This window comes from Alexandromys fortis, unplaced genomic scaffold (genome assembly GCF_014885135.2).
Source record: "Alexandromys fortis isolate MF-2015 unplaced genomic scaffold, M_Fortis_MF-2015_v1.1 scaffold_59, whole genome shotgun sequence".
Lineage (NCBI taxonomy): Eukaryota > Metazoa > Chordata > Mammalia > Rodentia > Cricetidae > Alexandromys > Alexandromys fortis.
Window position 1 is genome coordinate 7,590,795 of NW_026067943.1, and position 11,703 is coordinate 7,602,497.

Sequence of the window (11,703 nt, forward strand, 5' to 3'; positions counted from 1 at the left end):
CCCACAGGCTATTTAAACTGCCCCCCCCCCGCCCCCCCAGAGCAAACAGTAGTTTCCCCATCTCCTCTCTGAGGGTTGGAAAGGCACCTGGGAGCGCTGGCATCCATTAGATTTGGGCTTTTTCTAACTCGGTTTGATTTGGTCTGATTTGGATTATTGCATTGGCAGAGAGGTTTATAGAGACACAAAAACTTTTCAGATTCTTAAAAATAAATCCAGGCTAACCTCGAACTTGTGATTCTTCATTCTCCTGCCACCACTTCCTAGCATCATAGACATGTTTTACCACATCAATCTAGTAATTTTTGTTTGTTCGTTTTGTTTTTCGAGGCAGGGTTTCTCTGTAGCTTTGGGGCCTGACCTGGATCTAGCCTTATACACCAGGCTGGTCTCGAACTCACAGAGATCCACCTGTCTCTGCTCCCCCAGTGCTGGGATTAAAGGTGTGTGCCACCACTGCCCAGCAAAGCTAATAATTTGAAAGAGTTTAAAAAGTTCACAGCAGCCGGGCGATGGTGGCGCACGCCTTTAATCCCAGCACCCGGGAGGCAGAGACAGGCGGATCTCTGTGAGTTCGAGACCAGCCTGGTCTACAGAGCTAGTTCCAGGACAGGCTCCAAAGCCACAGAGAAACCCTGTTTCGAAAAACCAAAAAAAAAAAGTTCACAGCAAAAAAAAAATTTATTATTAAATATAAATACAGGAAAACTGAATTCTTCATATTACAGTACGAACCTGTCAGGCAAGATGTGTCCATTAATGCGGCAGTGACGTGATGGTTAAGGGGTAACCAACTTTCTGATTAGATCTGAGGCCCGTTCACAAAAGATCATTCGCTTCTGGTACTATAAATGTGGTCAACAGCCCTGCTTAGGCCCTAGTGGGGATGCTACTGCAGTTGTCTTACTAACTGGTCCTGATGTGCCGTTAAATTCCCTTCTAAAAATTTATGTTTATGCCCATAAATTAGAGCTGCTTCCCGCACTGGGTGGAGAAAATTCTTTTTGCTGTGGGTGGTAGTGTGTTGTGGACTATTTGTTTAACTGGGCAAAGACGTGTTCCGTGTGTTTATGCTGCATTTATTTAAGTAAGTAAAGATGTGTTGCAGTTGCATTAATTAAATAAAATTGCATTAAAAAATTGCATTAAAATTAAATAAACTGCAATTAGGCTCAGAGAAGTGGGATAGCAACTGGTTGGGAGGAAGCAGCAGAGAGGAGGTTTTCTTTAGTTGGGGCAGTGTGGAAGAAGGGCTTCCAGAATGCCAACTAAGAGAGAATGTTAGTCAGTTGCTCTCTGGGCTGGCAGGTTTTCACCTAAGCCTTTGAATCTCTGTTAGAACAATAGTGATTTAGTCAAAGCTACCCTTAGCAGCGACAGCAGAGCCATTGTCTGGGGAACAGGACCCCCTACGCTACATCCTGAGCAGCCAAGCAGCTAGTAGTTTAATGCACAGCCACTGGGACTAAGGTCAGCCGTGACTGTCACTGGGCTGATCAGTTGGGGAGAATAAGTGACTGTTGCGTGGTCATCCCTACACAGGACATTCAAATCAACACCTTGCAAGGCTCAGGGAACATTCTGAAAGCTGCAGGAGAACAAGGTGATGAGGTGGGGTGGTGTAGAACACTGTCTCCCAGGCCATCACCGCCATTGCCTCCTGAGATTACCTGAGTAAAACCTGCCAAGGACTGAGGCCATCAGCGTTGTGACATGGAGGTGTAAGGGATCATGACTCACTTCCCAGCGTTGCTTATAGAGGCTCTCACTTCCCTGAGGACCTGAGGATCTACATCTACTTAATGGAGAAAGAGAGAGAGAGAGAGAGAGAGAGAGAGAGAGAGAGAGAGAGAGATTGATTTACTTAAGTGATAGAGCCATTTAGGCATCTGTAAATACTCCCTGCTCATGTTAAGTAACTCTCATTAAAGTCATTGGTTCACCAGGGAAAAAAGACATAAAAGCAAAAGGCAGATGACTGGACAGAGAAAGGATCACTGGGAGTGGGGGGTGGGAGAGAGGACAATGGGGCTGTGTCATCAAAATAATAGTATATACATTTGTGAAAATCTCACAACGAACCAATTCTTACATATAATTAACATATGCTAATAAAGGAAAACTTCTTTAAAAAAGAATTAAGGTGGGGGAAAGATAGTTTAACGGGAAGAGGCTAAGACCTGAATCCATCCCTGGGACACCTATGGAAGAAGAGAATCAACTCTCAAAAGCTGTCCTCTGACCTCCACGGCACACCCTGGAGCGCACAGTCATATATACACATGTACAGAATCTTTAAAGGAAAAGCGCCTGATGAGATAACTTGGCAGGTGAAAACATCTGCAGTCAAGCCTGAAGACCTAGGTTCAATCCCTGGGACCTGCAGGATGGAAGGAGAGAACTAACTCCCATTAAGCTCTCCTCTGACCTCTACAAAAGCACAGACACAATCCCCCATCCACATATTTTTAACTATTATTTATTTATTTTGGTGTTTGGTTTTGCAAGACAGGGTTTCTCTGTTGAAGCCTGTCCTGGAACTTGCTCTGTAGACCAAGCTGCCCTCATACACACAGTGATCCACCTGTCTCTGCCTCCGGAGTGCTGGGATTAAAAGCATGTGCCACCACTGCCCAGCTCATTTTTTTAATTTTAAGATTTATTTATTTTGCGGGTTGGAGAGATAGCACAGCAGTTAAGAGCACTGCCTGTCTTTCTAGAGTATCCAGGTACAATTCCCAGCACCCACACGGCAGCTCACCAACTGTCTGTAACACAAGTTCCAGGGGTATCTGACACCCTCACACCAATGTACATAAAATTAAATTATTTTCAAAAAGATTTATTTTAGGCCGGGCGGTGGTGGCGCACGCCTTTAATCCCAGCACTTGGGAGGCAGAGGCAGGCGGATCTCTGGGAGTTCGAGGCTAGCCTGGTCTACAAGAGGTAGTTCCAGGACAGGCAACAAAGCTACAGAGAAACCCTGTCTCGAAAAACAAACAAACAAAAAAAATATTTATTTTATGTGTATGAGTGTATTGTCTACATGGATGTATGTGCACCACATGCATGCCTGGTGCATGTTGAGGTCAGGGTGTTGAGATTCCCTGAAATTGAGGTTTTAGACCATTGTTATCTACCATGTGGGTGCTGGGAACTGAACTTTGGTCTTCTGCAAGAGCAACAAGCACTCTGAACTACTGAACCATCTCTTCAACTCCCCCCCCCAATTTTTTTAAAAATATTTATTTATTTATTATGTATACAATATTCTGTCTGTGTGTATGCCTGCAGGCCAGAAGAGGGCATCAGACCTCATTACAGATGGTTGTGAGCCACTATGTGGTTGCTGGGAATTGAACTCAGGACCTTTGAAAGAGCAGGCAATGCTCTTAACCTCTGAGCCATCTCTCCAGCCCCCCAAATTCTTTAAATTAAAACAATTTTGTTTTTTTGAGATAGGGTTTCTCTGTGTAGCTTTGGCTGTCCTGGAACTCACTCTGTAGACCAGGCTGGCCTTGAACTCACAGATATCTGCCTGCCTCTGTCTCCTGAGTGCTGGGTTTAAAGGTGTGCACTGCCTCACCTAGCCCCAAATTAAAATATTTTAAAGGGTATAAAGGTTAATCTGTTATAATTTTCAAATTTAATGCTTTAAAAATTTTAAACTTGGCTGGGCAGTGGTGACGCATGCCTTTAATCCAGCACTTGGGAGGCAGAGGCACGCAGATCTCTGAGGCCAGCCTGGTCTAAAAGAGCTAGTTCCAGGTTAGGCTCAAAAAAAAAAAAAAAGGAAAATTTGTTCCAAATACAAAGAGTATCTACTAGAGGCTGGAAACAAAGAGGAGCCCAGCAAGTGTCCCACGTCTCTGCCTGGAGAGCTGTTCTTTTCTTTCCCTGTGCTGTTGGAAACTGCAGCCTGCATGACTCCCTGAAACAGAAGATAGAGTTTAGACTTTAGAGTTCACACAGATAGAGAAAGTTGCTCTGAGAGGATCCCAGAGATCTGCCTCGCACAAGCACTCTACAGTTTGTTTTGGTAGTAGGTGTGGTAGTGTATGCCTGCATTCTTAGTACTTACTTAGGTAAGAACAGGAAGTTCAGGAGTTCAGGGTCTTCATCAGCTACCAAGTGAGCTCAAGGCCAATCCCTGGCAGGAGAGAGTACTATTTTCTTAAAAATTAATAGTAAAGGGCTGGAGAGTTGGCCTAGAGGTTAAGAGCATTGGCTGCTATTCCAGAGGTCTTGAGTTCAATTCCTGGCAACCATATGGTGGCTCACTACCATCTGTAATGAGATCTAGTGCATGCAGGTAGAACACTGTATACATAATAAATAAAATCATTAAAAAGAAAAAAAAAGAAAAGAAAAAATTAATAGTAAAGGGCTGGAGAGATGGCTCAGTGGTTAAGAGCATTGCCTGCTCTTCCAAAGGTCCTGAGTTCAATTCCCAGCAACAACATGGTGGCTCACAACCATCTGTAATGGGGTCTGGTACCCTCTTCTGATCTTCAGGTATACACACAGACAGAATATTATATACATAATAAATAAATAAATGAATGAATGAATAAATAAATATTTTTTAAAAAAGAAAAAAATTAATAGTAAAACACTACAGCATTATGAGGAGCGCAGTGGCACACACCTTTAATCATGTGGAAGCAGAGGCAGGTGGATCTCCGAGTTCAAGGCAGGGCTATTACACTGAGAAACTTGGTTTCAAAATTCCAAAACAAAGAACAAAAACAAAAGAAAACAACCCCCCCAAAAAAAAAACAAAAACAAAAAACAAACATAAAAAACTACCATACAATCAAAAAAAGCCCAGAGGTAAAAAGTCAGGCATTCCTCTGTATAACTAGACCCCTCCCCATCAGGTCACAGTAAAAAATTTACTGATCAGCACATAAATGTATGAAACTGATCTGGGAAAAGACTGTCTAATGGGTTAGTATTCAAGCAAGGCTATGAGACATGCACCATAAATCATGACCCATTTGTGGAATGATGAGCCCAGGAAGAAGCAATGTCACAGACCTAACAAACCATAATAACAGAGATGAAGACCAAAAAGATCATGCCGTTTTCATGGAACTTAATTATATCCCCCAAATAAAGCTGAAGATTTACAGGAATCAAAAAAAAAAAAAAATCTAAACCGGGCAGTGGTGATGCATGCCTTTAATCCCAGCACTCGGGAGAGAGAGACAGGCAGATCTCTGGGAGTTTGACACCAACGTGGGCTACAAGAGTGTGTTCCAGAATAGCCAGGGCTGTTTCACAAAGAAACCTTGTCTCAAAAAAATCAAAACTACAATAATAGTAATAATAAAATAAAAATAAAAAATCCAGCCAGGCGGTGGTGGCGCACACCTTTAATCCCAGCACTCTGGAGGCAGAGGCAGGCGGATCTCTGTGAGTTTAAGACCAGCCTGGTCTACAAGAGCTAGTTCCAGGACAGGCTCTAAAACCACAGAGAAACCCTGTCTCGAAAAAGAAAAAAAAAATCCAACATCAAGATGGGCAGTGGTGGTGAGAGTCTTTAATCCCAGCACTCAGGAGGCAGAGGCAGGAGAATCTCTATGATTACTAGACCAACCTGGTCTACAGAGGAAGTTCCAGGATGGCCAAGATTGTTACACAGAGAAACCCTGTCTCAAAAACTAACAAACTAACAAAAAAGTAAAAAATAAAAAAAAAAGCCAGCATCCAATAAAACTTTATTAAACCAAGTGTAGTAGGGCTCCCCTGTAATTCCAGTAAGAGGCAGGGGATGAGTTCTGAGTTCTGGGACAGCCTATGCAACAAGCAAAATTTGAACTCAAACAAAACAAAACTTACTAGGGACTGGGGAGATGGCTTGATTTTTCGAGACAGGGTTTCTCTGTTGCTTTGGAGCCTGTCCTGGAACTAGCCCTTGTACACCAGACTGGCCTTAAACTCACAGAGAGCCACCTGCCTCTACCTCCCAAGTGCTGGGATTAAAGGCCTGTGCCACCACTGCCCAGCTGAGATGGCTTGATTTTTAAGACCAACTCATGTAACTAGCTGGCTGTCTTGAACATGCCTGTAAACTCAGCTCCCAGTGGAGCAAAGTCAGATTATTGTCTTAAAAAAAAAAAAGTGGGCTGGAGAGATGGCTCAGAGGTTGGGAGCACTGCCTGCTCTTCCAAAGGTCCTGAGTTCAATTCCCAGCGACCACATGGTGGCTCACAACCATCTGTAATGGGGTCTAGTGCCCTCTTCTGGCCTGCAGGCATACACACAGACAGACTATTGTATACATAAGAAATAAATGGATATTTGAGAAAAAAAAAAAAAGTGAACCCCGAGTTCTGGAAAAGACCCTGGTGCATAGGACAGGTGGAGAGCAGTAGAGGACACCCTCTTTTGATCTCCACTCAGAGCAGAAGACCGTGTGACACCCTCACACACATTCACATAGACAGACAGACAGATACAGACAGAAAGAGGTCTAGAGAGATGGCTCAGCAGTTAAGAGTATCTGCTGTTCTTAAAACCAGCCTACAATTCACAACCCCAGAGAACCTAGACAACAAAGAGGACCCCAAGAGAGACATACATGGATCTAATCTACATGGAAAGTACAAAAAGACAAGATCTTCCAAGTAAATTGGGAGCATGGGGATCATTGGCGAGGGTAGAAGGGTTGAGGGAGGAAGGGAGGGGAGCGGAGAAAACTGTATAGCTCAATAAAAACAATAGTAAAAAAAGAGTATTTGCTCTTCTTGTAGAGGACCTGGGTTTGGTTTCCAGAAGCCACATAGCAGCTCACAAACATGTGTAACTCCAGATGCTGGGGAAATGATGTCATCTGGCAACCTCTGCTGGCACAGGGCACACACACAGTATACAAACATACCTGCAGGCCAAACACGCATACACATAAAAAAATAAAGAAAATAATAAAAGAGTGAGTGAGTATGTATATATAAATATATATGTGTATGTGTGTATGTATGTATGTATATTTAGCTGCACAAGTAGGAGGAACATGAAGTGATGTTTACTTCACCTAGGTAATTTTTGGTTTTAGTTGTTTTATTTTTTGAGATAGGTATCCCTGGCTGGTCTGGAACTCCCTTTGTAGACCAGGCTGGTCTCAAACTCAGAGATCTGCCTGCCTCTGCCTCCAAGTGCTGGGATTTAAATGCGTGTGCCACCACCATCTAGTGTTTTTTTTTTTTTTTTTAAGTTTTTCAAGACAGGGTTTCTCTGTAGCTTTGGAGCCTGTCCTGGCACTGGCTCTTGTAGACCAGGCTGGCCTAGAACTCACAGAGATCCGCCTGCCTCTGCCTCCCTAGTGCTGGGATTAAAGGCCTGCGCCACCACCACCCGGCCACCATCTAGTGTTAATTGGAAATTTTGCCTCTTTTATTTTAGTTGCGAGTAGAGGTATGCTCTCACTACGTAGTCTAGTCTGTTCTCAAATTTGAAATCCTCCTGCCTTAGCCTTTCAAATGCTGGGATCACATGTGTGTCGTTCTGCTCCACCTGAGCAGAAGTGGTAGGTAAGAAGCAGGGTAGGAGGGTCTGTAAATGCTAGCCTGCCCAGCTTTCATTTCCCTCCGTGTTTGGCAGCAGAAGGAACAGCAGGCAGGTAAAAGTGGTCTTCTATTGTCACCACCGTTGTGAGGGCCTTCCTTACTAGGACCCTTGACCCTGAAGAGATGTAAGCTCTCTGGAACGCTGGCTGGGACCAGGACCTGCAGGTTCTGCTTAGGGTTAGGATTTAGGGTTAGGTTAGGGCACTTTCACCTCACGTTATCTTTTTTCTTCCTACCTGGCCTCTTTTGAATTGTTTAGCTACTTCTTTAGGAGCCTGTGTCTGGCTCTTTCCAGAACTCCATGGTAACAACTCAGGGTTTCTATCTCTGTCAGGACTGCATTCCAGAACCAGGATGTGAGCCTTTGGGCCCCAAACCACTCATGACCCAGCAGGCCTGGGGATGGAGTGTTCAGGATCACCTACCTACCACGGGCATTGCTATGGGAGGACCCCAGGCCTCCTTAGCTTTTTCGATAATTAAATGACAGTTGCCTACTCTGTGACTTTGGATGCCAGGTGACAAGCTGGGCTGCTTGAGAGCCTAGCAACAGACAGCCTCAGAAGCCTGGGAGGAATACCGGGACCTCTTCGGTTAGAAGCAACGGCTGCCCATGCTCCACTCTGGGAACTGAAGCAGGAGGCTCATCAAGCTGAGCTTTGTAGTTGCCCCGGGTAAGGGGGCATGAATTGCTGGGTCTGCCTCTGAGGCTGCCAGGACTTCCTCAGTTGTGAAGCAGTAACACTGACTCTCTTTAGCCAGCAAATTGCCACTCCCAACTGTCTTAGGCCAACAAGCCACCCCAGCTCCGCTGCCTCCACTGTCCTAGCTCACTATTGTTCTTCGCCTCTCTTTCTTTGTGTTATCAGTTCAGCCCACACTGCTGAACAGCGAGGCAGACCTCCGGGGAGCCGCCGTTATCAGGCCCGATGTTGCAACATCAGGGAAACCCACAGAAGAATTTCTCCCAGCCAACTCATTTTCTGCCACAAGGCATGCAGACAACAGAAAAGACCAGGAGGCCGAGGAAGTTCATAAGCCCAAAATACTGGATATAAATTTAGCAGGCCAGGCATCTCGTGTATGCCTGTAATCCTGCCACTCAGGGTGCAGAGGCAGCAGCATAAGTCTAGTCAAAGCTTTCAGGACAAAATATTCTTCCAGGCAAGTCAGGGCTGCACTGGGAGATCCTGTCTCAAAAATAGAATAAATCCAAAGGATTTTTTAAAAAAATTTCTAATTATGCATAAATACATGCAGATTCTGGCAAAGAGTTAGAGTACCAGACACCTGACACATTACATTGCTGGGAACTGAACTCACATCCTCCGGAGGACACATGCAAGCTTTTAACCACCAAGCCATCTCTCCAGGCTCCCAAAGGATAGTAAAAACAGAAACAGGCCAGGTGGTGGGGGCGCACACCTTTAATCCTAGCACTCAGAAGGCAGGTGGATCTCCGTGAATTTGAAACCAGCCAGGTCTACAAGAGCTAGTTCTAGGGCAGCCCTAGAACCCTGTCTTTAAAAAAATAGAAGAAAAAAGAAAAAAAAAAAAAAACAGAAACAAACTTAGCTGATGAAAAGTACAGAAAATAAGTTGCTCATATCAGAGTAAAGTAAGTAATAAATTTGGGCATTTTTCCTATTTCTTGTGGGGTTTTGTTTTTTGTTTGTTTGTTTTTTTTTTCTTTTTTTTTTTTTTTTTTTTTTTTTTTTTTTTTTTTTTTTTTTTTTTTTTTTTTTTTTTTTTTTTTTTTTTTTTTTTTTTTTTTTTTCGAGGCAGAGTTTCTCTGTGTAGCCCTAGCTGTCCTGGAAATCGCTCTGTAGACCAGACTGTCCTCAAACTCAGAGATCCGCCTGCCTTTACCTGAGATTAAAAGTGTGTGCCACCGCCACCAGGCTTCTTGTTTGTGTTTGAGACAGGGTTTCTCCATGTAGCTCTGGCTGTCCTGGACTTCACTATGTACACCAGGCTGCCCTCCAACTCAGATCTAGCCCCTACCGTGTCCCCCAGTGCTGGAACTAAAGGCATGGACCACCATGCCCGGACGAGATGACAAGATTTTAAAAGCCTTGTTCAAATTTCTCTTTCTGAGTACTGTGAATGTATTGTCTAGAATAAAATGGAACAGAACACCGGAGGAAAAAAAGAAAAGAAAAAAGAAAGGGAGGGAGAGAAGGAGAGGAGAAGAGAGACAGAGAGAGAGAGAGAGAGAGAGAGAGAGAGAGAGAGAGAGAGAGAGAGAGAGAGAGAGAGAATAAAGCCTATGGGCTGGGGATGACTCACAAGAAAGAACACTTTTTATGCAAGGGGACCTGAGCTCCAATCCTAGGCATCCATTTAAAAACTGTGCATGGTTGTAACCTCAACTTTCAGGGCAGTGACAAGCAGATCCCCGGAGCTCACTGACCAGCCAGCAGTGAGTGACAAGATTGCAAGCTTCAAGTCCAGTGAGACCGGGTCTCAAAGGACTAAGGCGAGGCTAGAGCACCCGACATTCTCTTGGGGCCACCCTCCTTAGGAGCCTTGCAAACACACCACGCTCGCAAAGAACCTAAAAAAAGGCCTGCTCCCACTACTGCTCAACGCCCCTGAATGTATCCTGCGAGACGAGTGCAGCCGCCTCGCCCTCCAAGTCCTCACATGGATGGCCACATGTCCCTTGGCCACAGTCTCTCTGCTAGGCGGAGCTTCCTCGGGATAAGTCCCTGGCTTCTCTCCTCTCCTTTCTCCAGAGCAAACCCACTGCTGTCTCGCTGGGGCCAATTACCTCTCCCTCCGCCAGGACTCGGGGGACGACCAATCCCACGCCTGCGGTCCTGCATCCCGCGGGCACAGTTCGCAGCCCACCGGTTGGCGGCCCTCACCTCGGTCTCCATGTCTCTTCCACGCTCCCACTCACACCCGGAACCTCGCTCGCTCTCAGAGCACCCAGAGGAGGAACTTGGCAATTATAGCCGAGGCTGGTGAGGCTTGTTGTTTACCGTCACTGTGGAAACCCCAGGAGCTTACTCCCGCAGGGATGTTGTCCTCACCCGGCAGGTGCAGAGCCTCGGGAAGCCCCTGGTGATTCTGGCGCCCTACCCCAGCTCAGCCCACTCCCCCAAGCATCTGGAAAGAGTAGCATGGATCTGAGTTTTGCTGGAACAGGAAGGTACCACTGTGCTCCATCAAAGTTGTAGGGCAAGAAGACAGCGGGAGACTGAGGCAGGAGCATCAGAAACTATAGGCTAGCTAGTAAGGATCTGTTAAGTAATGTTAAGTAAAGAAAATAAATGGAGGCTCGATGGTGGAGTGTGTAGTAGAAATCTTTTTTTTTTTTTTTTTTTTTTTTCGTTTTCAAGACAGGATTTCTCTGAAGCTGTGGCTCCCTTTTTAGACCAGGCTGGCCTTGAACTCAGAGATTCATGCCTCTGGGGGCTGGAGAGGTGGCTCAGCGGTTAAGAGCACTAACTGCTCTTCCAGAGGACCCGGGTTCGGTTCCCAGCGCCCACATGGCAGCTCACAACTGTCTGAAGATCCAGTTCCAGGGGATCTGACACCTTCACACCAGTGCACATAAAATAAAGTAAATAAACAATAAAAAAAGAGAGATTCATGCCTCTGCCTCCCAGGTGCTGGAGCTAAAAACATGTGCCACCATCCCTGTTGTGCCTAGCATTCTCAAGGCTTTGTATATAATCCCCAGCACCCAAACAATAATACTTAGAGGCAAATAGATAAAAACAGGTCTCAAGATTGCAAAGTCTGGCCTCTGTTGAACTTGGTCTGTACCTGAAGCTGGCCTTGAACTTGAAGTTGGCTGGAACTTTTATTCTTTCTGAAAATGGAATTAGAGGTGTGGTGCACTCCCCCAATCCCAGCTCTCTAAAGATGGAGATAAATAGAAGTACAAAGCCACCCTGGGCTGCTTAGTGAATTTAAGGCCCGGCTCCATGAGATCTGAGACCCTGGCTCAAGCAATAACAGAAGATAGATAGATAGATAGATAGATAGATAGATAGATAGATAGATAAAACAAAATGAAAAAAAAAATGGAAAATGTAATGTCTGGTTTATCCTTGGCAGTAAGCCTTGAAACCCCAAGGAGAAAACAGTTTAATCTCTTTGTCTTCTGTGCCATTAAGAT

The 11,703-nt window shown here is 45.0% G+C and overlaps 1 long non-coding RNA gene across 1 annotated transcript in view; it reads right to left on the reverse strand.

Moving 5' to 3' along the window:
* The window catches only part of LOC126505495 (uncharacterized), a 20,605-nt gene extending 10,089 nt beyond the window's left edge, over positions 1 to 10,516 (reverse strand). The window contains exon 1 of the long non-coding RNA XR_007592918.1: positions 10,345 to 10,516. This is a non-coding gene — a long non-coding RNA (uncharacterized lncRNA). The remainder of the gene's footprint in view (positions 1 to 10,344) is intronic.
* Between the last annotated feature and the right edge of the window lie 1,187 nt (positions 10,517 to 11,703).